Below are 13,031 nucleotides of genomic sequence, written 5' to 3' on the forward strand. Positions count from 1 at the left end.
ACACAACAAAAGCAAGAGCGGTTGATGCAAACTGTTCATAAGCACATCGATTTTTAAACTTGGTAAAAATACTATATGACTCCGCGTGTAATTGCAGTGCACTTAGATTCTCAAATATACCAGGAAACTGGCCGGCTAACCAGTTATATATCTGGCTGGGATTTGGCCAAGGACTAAGAAATCTCCGGTGAAATAGCAACTGAAACTGTAGGTCGGTTTTTGTATTCCATATCTTTATCAATGAATAAATTGCTTAACACTGAAAACTCAAGGTTCTACGCACCAAAAAATTTAAGGTTATAGAGTAAATCTTAGAAATAAACCACAAGGCACGTCGATGAATATAGGAGTAACTGTAGCTTCACTCCGTCAGACCACACGAATCAGCCATGTGACCTCCTCGAAAGCGCGAAGAGAACTGACCTACCGCGCCACTTCATCTTCCACCCAAACTAATATCTAATTAAAATTGTTTCATGGAAGAATATACACAAGATACAAACGCATATGGGAGTGTCACAATGACTTACTCGAGAATTCTTTTTTGTTTAACTCAAAAACAAGTTATAGATGTTCTTCAATGAGAAAAATATTACGAAACGTTCTTCAAGTTGAGGCTACGTCATCGGTTTCAGGGATTTACATTACATTACCGATTTACATTTCTTTTCCCACTTGCCATAATTCCTAATTTCCAAAGACTAGAAATTATTTTCACATTATTTGAATTGTATCAACACGTATTGAAATAGACAGTTCTATGTTTATGTTCCATAACTACTAGATTATTTTCTTATATTCGTATGAGGAATTTGTGGCTAATTGAGCCAGTGGCACTAGCCGAGTGATCTCGGGCGTTCGGCTTCCGATCATGAGGCGCAATCGACTGGGGGTGCGAATACATCTAAAGAGCAAGATCGGACTTTTAACTGTCCTCGGTATTTTTGTGTTCGTGTCCCTATAGTGTTTGGAATACGTCGAAAGGACATGAGGTGCCAGTAGCGAACCTCATCGCTGGTTGGGGCGATTTGTTTTAAAAAATGTGAAAGCAGGAAACTCTCATTGCAGTAACCTGGGTTCAAATCCCGTCGTGGCAATTATTAATTTTTCTGTATAGGAAGGTAGTGTTTATGTAATTGGTATTGTAATTCTGTTATTCCTTTATTATTGTTATTATTATTATTATTATTATTATTATTAGTATTAGTATTATTATTATTATTGTTATTATTATTATCACAGAAGGAAAGTAAAAGTAACATTGCCGAAGCTATTCATAGGAACACAAAAGATATGCATTATGTGAAATATACAAGCATTAGTATTCTGTGTAGTCTTACATTCAACGATTTTAAGTAGGTAATAGTTTAGATGGAATATGAAGTGACAGTGGTAGGTGAGTGGTTAACGTATTGAACTTCTATTCGGCGGACTCAGGTTCAAATCCGGCCAGGTTGAAATTTTTCAAATATTTCTCTATCAATTTCAACACGTACTCAGTGTGACATGCAAAATTTTCTCTCCTTCAGAAAGAAAAAGATGTTGGAATGAGAAGAATTGGAGAAAGTTTGTCAATGGAAACAATGAAATACAAACTTATTTCCAGCAATTGCTGTAGATTTGATATTTTCATCTACTTTCAAGTATTTTCTGATTCATGCGTGGTGAGTATGTTTATTTCTCTGAACATACAATATATAACGAAATGATACATTACACATACAGCAATTTTGGGAATTATATATGGTGTTCATTGACCAACACGATCCGAACCATAGAGATTCATCTCAGAATGAAGAACTGTTTCGTTAGTCACCTACTTTACAATTTTACCTTCATAAACACCTTGACCAATGCTACCAACTGCTGTCAGTGTCGATAAAAGCTTCGTGTAAGTTGGGTTGGATCTTTTTAGGCGTTCTCATAACTGCATATTATTTAGACCCACATTATCTATTAGTGCACTTAGGGGGGAGATACTTTTGCTGGTGGTTGTACATCATTGCACGACAGTCGAAGTACAAAAATACTATCACTTTATTGCAGACCAAACCACCTTCGGCTTCTTGGGCGTCGTAGATTCATCTAATTTCCGTAGTGAGCTGGCTTCTTTGCTTTCTGTTCGTAATGATGAAATAAAGTCTCATTATCTGTAATGATGGAACTCAGGTATATATCCCCATGCTTTACTCTCAGACATTGAAGTTATCTTCACACATCCGCTCACATCATCTTCTGTTCAGGAGTCAGTAATGATGGAACGCGTTTCATTTTCAAGAAACCATGTAGAATCGAAACCTTACTACTATAGGAAATGTGTAACACATCTGCAAGTCTGTCAATTGCTATTCATCAGTCTTCGCAAACAATGACTGTATTAACCCTTGGATATCCCTTATATTATTTTAACTCCGTATTGCCAACAGGGGTACAAGTGTACCCCAACACAAATTTTTGCAATTAGTAACATCCTTCTGTGTAGCATCGATAATATTGGTATGTTAGTTTATGTTGGGTTGTGCTTTCTTAGGTTATGTTCGTTTTTTTAGTGTAGGTTAGGTTAGCGAAACGGAAATTTCTTTATACGCTATAGAACTGTATTAATTTCGTAATATTTTTATAGCAGCAAAGTTGTAATATTGGAATATGAATATAATATTGCAACGATATATTGCAATAAGCTCTAATATTACATGTTCTTTATTCTATATTTCATTGAACAAAATTAAACAATAGAATACTTGAAACAAATACGGTAACATACATACCCAAGGGGCGTACAAATATAGCCCAATGTAGTTTTAGCCACATACATAATCAGACCACCATACAATATAATTGTTGTTGAGAAAATAAATTTCCTTACCGTCCGATTAACAATGTAAAGGACGCTAGGCACCCTCTTGTGTCATTGACATAAAATGTACAGTAGGCCCTAAAACATATGCATGGGGTACATTTGTACCTCCCTGGGGTATCCATTGGTTAATAATAATATTTTCGTTTACTGATCTTGCTGGAGCAGCTGAACCGCCTTACGTTGTTGTTAAAACGAGGCTCTCCTGAAATATAACCCGTTCAAAGTGCTGTGCAGTGTGGCAGAATATCGCTATATGCCTGCTACAATAATCTGTATGCTACCTGCCGATCTGGGCAGGAACAAAAAGTTTCAAACAAACATATTGCTCTTTACATATCGACTCCGTGTCGTATAAAGTGACTGGCGCATTACCATGGTCTGCTCGTACCCTGTTCACAGACACATACACGAGTGAACTTCCGTTTTTGTCCAACAGCCAGGATTGATTCGTTTGTATCATGCAAGATTGTTTCAATAATGTTTCTCCACTGTGTGCTATAAAAAACTGACACTCTTATTTGACCGGCTGACGTATTAATATACATTTAATTAAAGATAGTGTATTTCTCAAACAAAGGGGGAGTGCCCTACCATCTATAAATGACACCTCCGAAACATAGTTTTGACAATGACCTTTTAAAATTAATACAGCAAATGACCTGGAGATAAGCTATTGGAGTTACAAGAAGGAAAACACAATTTATATTTTACCGATAAGGTAAAAGTACGGGTGTGCTTAAACCCTCCAAGATATGTAAAAGATGAAAATTTAATATTGGTACTATAAAACTCGTTCCTGCTCGTGATCAATACAAAGTCACTAATAGAGCACCAATACTTATTCTGACAGCTACGGCAGAAGCATTTAACCAGCGTGTAAACGAATCGGTAATAAACATGTCTTCCATTCACCAATGCCAATACAGACGTAGCAAAGTTGCACAAAGACACAAAGAACACTCAGATGCTGCATCAAGTGCATTAATTCGAATTTGACTGCTAGAGAAATTGTCAAGCGGTTACCAATAATTATTGCAGGAAATGATCGTGAGAGGCTCATTACTATTCCCATTTTGCCATCATCAAGAGAAGAACGTATTACTTCTAATCTAGTTCATTCGATTGAAGAATGGAATTTAGTGAAGTTCGTGGTAGTAGTTTGTTGTGACATTGCTTCCTATAATAAGGGTCATATTAACGGTGCTTGTATTCTGCTAGAGCAAAAGCTCCAAAAAGATTTACTGCATAAGTGCGTTGGGCATGGAAGACTCGGATTCGATTTCCTGCGGACCTCATGTAGTTCGGATCCCACGTTAAATAGGTCCATGTCTCATATACTCTTACAGCTAAACTGAACGCTAAACTCAAATACAATTCCAAGCTCTTCTATACCTTTCTTGCAGACATCATATTTATAAATTGGTTTTAAAATATTTGGTAAATGTATTGTATCGGTTACTACTGGACCGCATGTTCCTACATTTAAGCAGAAGCCTTGGGTAAAATAGATTACAATAACTATTCTATGAATTTGTAATACTGTTGCAAGCAACGATAATTTAGATGGAAGAAATGAAGTGTTAGTTTTTTCCTTAAAATGTGTAGAAACAGGACACCACAGAGATTATAGAAAATTGTTTAGGATTGTCCATCATATTTCTTGGTGCCAAACCTCCTCGAAATATTTCTCTTCACGTTCGCATGTAAGGTTGAAGAGAAAATCAGTATACTCTTTGAAAATTTTTCTGTTTGGCCAACATTTCCGTTTAACGAAATATGGCGAAACAGAACCTCGAACAGTATAATCTTTTTCCTAGTACGTTTCTATGTGCAAGCTTGGTTTAAGTCTGTCCAAGGATCTCATTCACCATTTCAAGATATGTAATATTTGAAATCTATATACAATTATAGGAAAAATATATGATGAATCCGTAAGTGTTTCTTTCTACGTTTTCCATTATCCCTGACCATCATACATAACAGAGAAATTCCACTTTCCTAGCAACTTTAAATTTTTCTATCAATGCTAGAGAAAAACCTTCCGTATTAGAAACAAGAGACATAAGGAATAACCATAGGCCAATTGAGAATATTCTCCCCTACCCCATAGGCTAACAAAGATGCATAACAATTCTCTTACCAGCTAATCTAAGTCTACCAATATGCTTATATTTTACTTTTGAGGTGTACAGTGAGCCACAGAAATTCTTGATGTACAAAGTCCGCGAGATAGGCAACCCAACTAACGCCTGCTCCATGATTAATTATGCCTGGTTGTAGCTAGCACAGCAGCATGAAGTTGCTCCCAACTGTTAAAAGCACAAATCGTAAAGAGTGCTTTTGTGCAGAAGTGGAGCGAAACGCTGGCTGACGAAATGACAAAGGGAGTCTTTGGATACTTGTACTCACAGTACTTCTTGTTTGTATGATACACACGGAAAACTATATACAACCACTTGAAAAAATAAACGGATATCAGAGGCGCTGAAGAGAAAATAATAGTCGGGCTACATGAAATGAAATGAAGAACTCAAATGAAGATTATATAAACAAGTTTACTTAATTCAAATAACTATACATATCCGAATATCAAATAATATTCGGATAGATTATGCGGTACATATGGTAGGCTATATTTTCAACTAACTCAAAGCTTTGCGCTGAGTTTTGAAACTGTTAACAATAGTCCTACCTGCAAATCAATTAAAAGTATGGATATCTCATTTGGGGTAAGAACCCAACCCCCAATGAAAATTTTCGGGGTTTAACTGGGTGTGAGCTCCTAGGTTCCGGGGCTACTGATTGATACATAATACTACTTCGAAAGAAGAATTTGTTGATTTCATTATTTGTTAAATAATTTTGAAAATACTAACTATTGGTAATTAATTTGTAATGGAGAATTTATCCGTATTAAAGTAGGCCTATTTCCCGTTAGCTTGCAAATATAACTTAGGATTCATGATTTGTATAACATTTTTGAAATTTTACACATTGAGACACAAAGACAAAAGAGGAGAATATAGTGTCAATAAACAACAACTCAAAAATGCACAAAATTAACGGGTAATATCAAATATAGAACCAGTGATAGAATTAATTCTGCAATTCGTTTCCTCCTTTTGTTTTTCTTGCTTTATTTTCAAGATCACTGAATTTCTACACTGGAGATTATCTTTCATTTATCAGCATCAAACTGGAGCTCAGCCTTGTAAATGAAATATTTTAAAAAGGATAAAGAGCGAACGCGGGAATCGAACCCGTGCCACCAGATGAAAAAACTACAACTTCTAACCACTTTAAGAGCCTTCTGTGTTCATTCAAAACCGTAGCTTCTTAATAGATTCATTGGCAAAACACAGGAATATGTAATTGACTCGGAGGACATTATATCACTGCATTCACTAAATTATCAACATTACAGATTTCTTAAAAAGAAAATACAAAACTCCTTTATTTTGGATCAAATACGGCGCGTGTATTATACTCATAAACAAACTAAAGACAAATTAATTGCTGCGTAGTAATCGTGGTTAAGTGATTCGACCAGTAATCTGAAGGTAGTCAAATCAAATCGGATCCACGAACAACCAGGACTTTTTTTACTTTAGAATTTTTGATGGCGATTGATCGGCGATGACATACGTTTTATTTCCTTCTGATATTTGAATAATGGATGTTTCAATACTTGAACTATCAAATCAGGAATAAAAATAGTAATAATAGTTATTATTATCTCATATAAGATTAAAAGTTAAGAGCTTATTATCGCTCAGGCCATAACATTACAACCAGAAATGTAACATTTGGCAAGAATATTTCGGTTTAGTTTAGTGTTGCTCACGAGAGGAGAAATTTCTCATCTCGTTTCAGATACAAAATGAACAAAACTGATACGAGAGTTAACATTTTACATTTAAGATGGGACAAGGCTAACTCAAATTATCGTCTCGCTTTGGAGATGGAAATGCAGACGAGACGAAAAGTATCGTAAACATTTCTCGTTTTATTTCGATTCTCAAAATAGTGTATGTCCATTCTTTAAGTAACAATTGCTTTGTAAACTGAATCTTATATGTTATTTCGTTACTTTGTTTTTCGGAGCTCATTGAATTTATTATGGTCTGTTCAAGTACTTTTGTAGCAAAGCTTTTATAATTACTTTTGCATATCCTAAAAGTTACCTTATTATATGTCTTACTGTTCAGTGATATTAAGTTATTTTTATAACAGTTATCTTCCTCAAAACGTACAGTAGAATACTTTCTACATGAAACTTCAGTGGAACGCTTTGGTTTAAAATTTTGGTAGTTGCAGAGGCATGTCCTGGAGGTCCACACACCCTTCCGAAATCCCGATTTATCTGCTTAATTTTAAGACAACTTTAAAAATGTTAATACCATTATTATTATTTTCATAATTATAATTATAATTATTACTGAAAATTTAAGACCTCAATATTACGTCCTATTGCAACGTAAATAAGCGTACTGAAGTTGATAGGAAAAGAAAAAGAAAGGATAAGAGAAGAGATAGTGATAGAGAAAGGATAAGAGCGAATTGGAGTTCACCAGGGATGATATCTTTCGCCGACATTATTTCATATCTATCTAGAAGAGATAGTGAAGAGGAGTCTACATAATGGAAATATTATTTCGTTAGGAGGTAAAATGATTAGTGTATATGGTTTGAGGATGATATGGCTGTTGTTGCAGAATATAAAAAGGAAGTCAATGAGATGAGATGAGAAGAGTTTGTGAAGAATATATGATGAAAATAAATGTTAGAAAGACAAAATCCATGGTGTTTGGAACGAAGTGATCGGTGTCAAATATAGAAGTAGGAGCAAAGAATATACAACAGGTGAGTAGTTCTGTCTGACAGGTAACATTTCCCAAGTGTAACACTCCGATTTTGATAAAATTTGCCAGGTAGATACTACACATAAAATAAACGAATATGTGTTTTTTTTATTTTCTGCTGAAAAACGGCTTTAGGGGCCGTGCCGAGCCGTGGAAAATCAGCGACCGGGGCGAGAGTATACGACGGCGCCCCTGTACATACTATATTCCAAGCAATTTTTCCTATCTTTTTCTTTTTCCTCTCGAATTTTCGCCCCTTACTTCGACGCCCGGGGCCGTTGCCCCGCTCGATTCCCGACGGCACAGCCCTGTTTAGCGGCAAAAGCCCTCATCCAAAATTTTGGAAGTTGAGCCCCGAAAATCAAGAAGTGCACCGAAGTGAATGAAATTGTGCACAGATATTGCAGACCTAAAATGATGGAATGCGTGTTTCGTATTCTCCTTTTAAAAAACGATTGGGTGGGGCACCGCCCTTCCAAAATATGATCATGAAATATCAGAAATGCTAATAATAGTATGTTAGAAGTGCTCAAAGGACATGAAGAACTGGAACGAAATTTTGTTGTAGTGACAATACGCAAAAAATTTAACGAATGCAGATTTTTTTTATTTTCTGCAGAACAACCGTTTTAGGGGGCAAACCCCTCACCAAAAATTTTGAAATTTGAGGCCCGAAAGGCAATAAGAGGTGGAGCTAAGTCAATGAAACTGTGCACAGATATTGTAGACGTGAAGTAAGGGAATACTTTTTCGATTTTTCCTTTAAAAAGAGTTGGGCGAGACACAGACCTTGTAAACCGTTGATTACGAAATATCAAAAGTGCAATTCGGAGGGGCCTTGGCCCTAATAGTGTTTTGGGGGCCAAGGCCCCCTCCAAAAAAGTAAATTTTACCGTAGTAGCGCAGGAAGGAGTTGACCGAAGCAAATGAAATTGTTGTGTAGGTATTGCATATGTTAAATAAGGTCTCTCGTGTTTCTCAACTGTCCGCGGAAAAACATTGTTTATGCGGAAAAAGATTATAAGGGTTAAAGGCGCCTCCCGAAATACTATAAAATACGCTATACTGTTTATGCTTACTGTTGATGTACCAAATTTGAAGAAATCGGATGAGGACACATGTTGAACACGAAAGGCCTTATTTTACATAAGGTCTATATAATATCTACACACAATTACATTCATTTCGGTCCACTTCTTCTTGCCTTTCCGACGTCAACTTTCAAAATTTTGGGTGAGAGCTTTTGCCCTCTAAAACCGATTTTCCGCAGAAAATAAAAGACACGTATTCGTTTATGTGTAGCATCTACCTGCTAAATTTTATCAAGATAGGAGTATTACACTTGGGAAGTATTACATGTTGGACATGTAGAGTTTAAACCAGGCCGCAGTGGCTCAGGTAGAGCGTTCACTTCTGGTGCATTCGATCTCAGCTCGCGCCAAATGATCTTTCTGGTTAGCAAACACCGTGAGCGAGGCTTTTCTCGGGGTTCTCCCAGTTTTTTCATTCCACCCTTTCATTTATTTCTCATCATCACCGTTTCTTTTAGCCTAGCTGACATATCCGTGGGACGTAAAACTCAAAGATTTCATTTGATTGTAGAGTTTAACGTCCCTTTCAGCAGCGAGGCGATATGAGACAGAACCTACTGATTAACGTGGAATCCGAACCACATGAGCTCCCGCCGGGAATGAAAACGAACTGAGTACGTAACAAGTAGTGACTGTTTTCATGAATACATGTATCAAATAGAAATCTCTTCAAGTCTGATACTAAATTATTATTATTATTATTATTATTATTATTATTATTATTATTATTATTATTATTATTATTATTATTTACTTGAGATGCAAATTATAGTTGCAGTATTGTAGAAGGAATATTGCCTAACTGATAATGCTTATGAGAATTGTTAGGTTTCTACAGGGATGGATCTACTCTTGCCACCTTGGGAAAGCAGTAATTACATAAATTCCTCTTCCACTCTACAAATAAAGCACTGATTAGCATATAGCACTGGAAAAGGATTAAATTTTAAACAGGAAATCAAAACTTTACATATTGTTTTTTTTCTGTAAAACAGATGATTTATTTAGCTTTAGTGGATGACCGTTAAAAAAAGTAATGGAACGAATTAATTTCTTTATACGACAAATAGCTGTCGTTTCTAAAGAGAGCAGAAACATAGCAAGTAAATATAAATCGAAACTTCTGCTGAGCTAATACTCACAGAACAGTGTGTTAACATTTTGATTATGTCTTATGCCTAGAGGCTTTTACAAGGTCAGTACAATATTGTCTGTTAACGTGTAAAAATTGCTTGAAGGAAAATGGAACAGAATACTAAACAGTTGTGCAGTCCTCACTTTAAGTCAAACAACATATATCGAAAAAAAAGTGGATTCTGGCTGTTAGCAAGTAAAAAATACTTTTTCATGAGCTGTTGGAGCAACCAACTGCACATACTGATGGAAATAGAAGCTACTGCTAGAAATAGAAGAGATTTAAATGCTTCAGGAAAGTAAAAATATACTCCGTAGCAATTGAATCCCGACTATGAACAATTATGACCGCAGCGAGATTCGTACTCGGAGTCCATGGCTTTGTTAGTAGTCCAAGACTTCACCATCTGAGCAGAGACTATTTGCTTGCTTGTACTGGTAGTCTTTATCAATGCATTTCGGGCACAACTTTGGAATATGGACATTAAAGTGAAATATTTAGAATGATGGGATTGACTGTTTGAACTGCCCACTATTGCAACCCTATTTGGTCATTACAACATTACTCAAACTCTATTTTATATACAATCATTATTATACATTTCATTTTCATAAACTTGCTCTTATGATAACAATACCGACTTCCTAATTAAATTCAATGTCTAGAAAATTGATTAGTTGAGTTAAATTTGAGTTAGCGTCCTTTTCAGCACCGAGGTTATATGAGACGGGACCTACTGATTAACATGGAATCCGAAACACATGAGCTAACGCCGGAATCGAATCTGGTCCTCCCACACAAAAGGTATAGATAATTGAGTTTTATATAGCAGCTAATATCGACTTTGTGGTGGACAAACACCGTGCTTGTGGGTTTTCTCGGGGTTATAACGTTTCCTCACACTTTCTTCATTCCACCATTTCATTCACTTTTCCCATCACCGTCTCCTTCAGACTAACCGGCATAATCGTGGGACGTAAAATTAAAGATTTCTTTTCATGTTTCTTGCTATAAAGTATAAAACATCTAAACATTTGATGTAAATAAATGAGACACCTAAGATATTGCAGATTACTGAAATTGCGATTTAATTCAATTTTAAGAATTATACATCTATATGATTGTTCAAGTTTCTTTATAAAGATGCAGATTATGAATTATACTAATTTTTTCAATGAAATGAAATTATGTCAGCTAGGTAAAGGAAACGGTGAGGATGAGGAATGAATGAAAATTGTCGAACGAAGAAAGTGGGAGGAAACAAGGGAACTCTGATGAAACCCACGCACATATGGTGTTTCTCCACCACAAATCTCACTTTGTGCAAGCTGGGATCGAACCAAGAACCCCATGCACCAGATGTTAACGCTCTACCACTAAGCCACCGCGGCCCTATGAAAAATACAACCATCTTTATTCTGCTCTCTCTCTCTCTCTCTCTCTCTCTCTCTCTCTCTCTATATATATATATATATATATATATATATATATATATATATATATATATATAAAATTTTGGACGTATGGTTTCAAGTTGATATGTTCTTAATGAGTTGAGTAGATTTGGAGTTTAACGTCCCTTTCAAGAACAAGACTATATGAGACGTGGACGTATTGATTAACGTAAAAACCGAACCACGTGAACTCCCGCCGGGTGGTGATGATTTTGACACAGCTTTCATTTATACCACACATAAACTTCGGAAGACAGTGCCCCATGTTTAGGAATGTTTTTTGTCAGCAATCATAGGCTAAAGTGTTGGCGTCTACTGCTATTTGTAAACAACACTTTGTACCAGGTTGGTAACATTGTCATGTCAACCCAATAAGGTCAAATATTGATTAGTTGTCATTCTCTATGTTAGTATAAAAGTATTTGCACAGGGATAATTCCACTTGATTGTATTATTCCTGTAATATTGAACATTTGCATTTACTTTCCCATAGTGAGCCAATGTAGGGACTCGACATATTCCATATTCCTGTATTTTGGCAATCAATTTGACTATAAACAAGATACTGTTTTAAGCGAACAGAAAATACTTTTTATTTAGGCGAGTCAGAGTAAGTAACACTTTATGTGAATGGTTAGCGTTGTGATTTGCCATTTTCCTGGCCCGAGTTCGATTTCCGCCCGCTCCCTTTCTTCTTTTGAAAATGTTTCATTTACAAGGCTGAGCTCCAGTTGGATCCTGCTAAGAAGATAATCTCCAGTGGAGAAATTCAGTGATGATGTAATCCTGAAAATGAAGGAAGAAAAATGAATGGAGGAAACGAATTACAGAGTTAATTGTATTAATGGTTCTATATTTGTATTATCCCTTCATTTCGTGCATTTTTAAATTGTCGTTAATTGGCACTATATTCTCCCCTTTCCCCTTGTTTCTCAATGTGTAAATTTTCACAAATATTATACAAATCAGGAACCTTCAGTTATATTTGCAACCTAAGGGGAAATACGCTTAGTACGGATAAGTTCTCCAACTCGTTTGAGGGTTATCGAATTTTGCATTTTTAATATTTACAAATAAATTACTGCATACTAATATTTAGTATTTACAAAGGTCATTTAGCGAATAATGAAATCAGACAAGTTGTTCACTCCAAGTAGTATTACGTATCAATCTGTGGAGCCGGAACCAAGGAGATTAGGCCCTGTTAGACCCCCAAAATTTTCATTGGAGTCTGGGCTCTTCCAAGAATGATCGATCCATATTTTAATTGATTTGCAGGTAGGATTATTGTTAATAGTTTCAATACTCAGCGCAAGGTTTTGTGTTTACTTAGAAAAATATCGTACTACATATACCACATAATCTATCCGTATAATTGTTTGATACACATATATGTATAGTCATTTGAAGTAAGTTAACTTGTTTATAATCGCTTATTTGAGTTAATTATAATGTTATTTAATTTCCCTGACTGTTATCTACTCAGGGGGCGCGGTGGCTCAGTGGTAGAGCGTTCATCTCCGGTGCTTGGAGTCCCTGGTTCGATCCCAGCTCGCGCTGTGTGGACTTTGTGGTGGACAAACACCGTGCTCGTGGGTTTTCTCGGGGTTCTCTCGCTTACTCCCACTT

The 13,031-nt window shown here is 36.0% G+C and overlaps 1 protein-coding gene across 1 annotated transcript in view; it reads left to right on the top strand.

Moving 5' to 3' along the window:
• Positions 1–13,031, top strand: part of Grd (gamma-aminobutyric acid type A receptor subunit Grd) — a 1,945,208-nt gene that overhangs the window by 156,370 nt on the left and 1,775,807 nt on the right. The window lies entirely within an intron of this gene.

Source organism: Thermobia domestica, chromosome 3 (genome assembly GCF_964235325.1).
Source record: "Thermobia domestica chromosome 3, izTheDome1.hap1.1, whole genome shotgun sequence".
NCBI lineage: Eukaryota > Metazoa > Arthropoda > Insecta > Zygentoma > Lepismatidae > Thermobia > Thermobia domestica.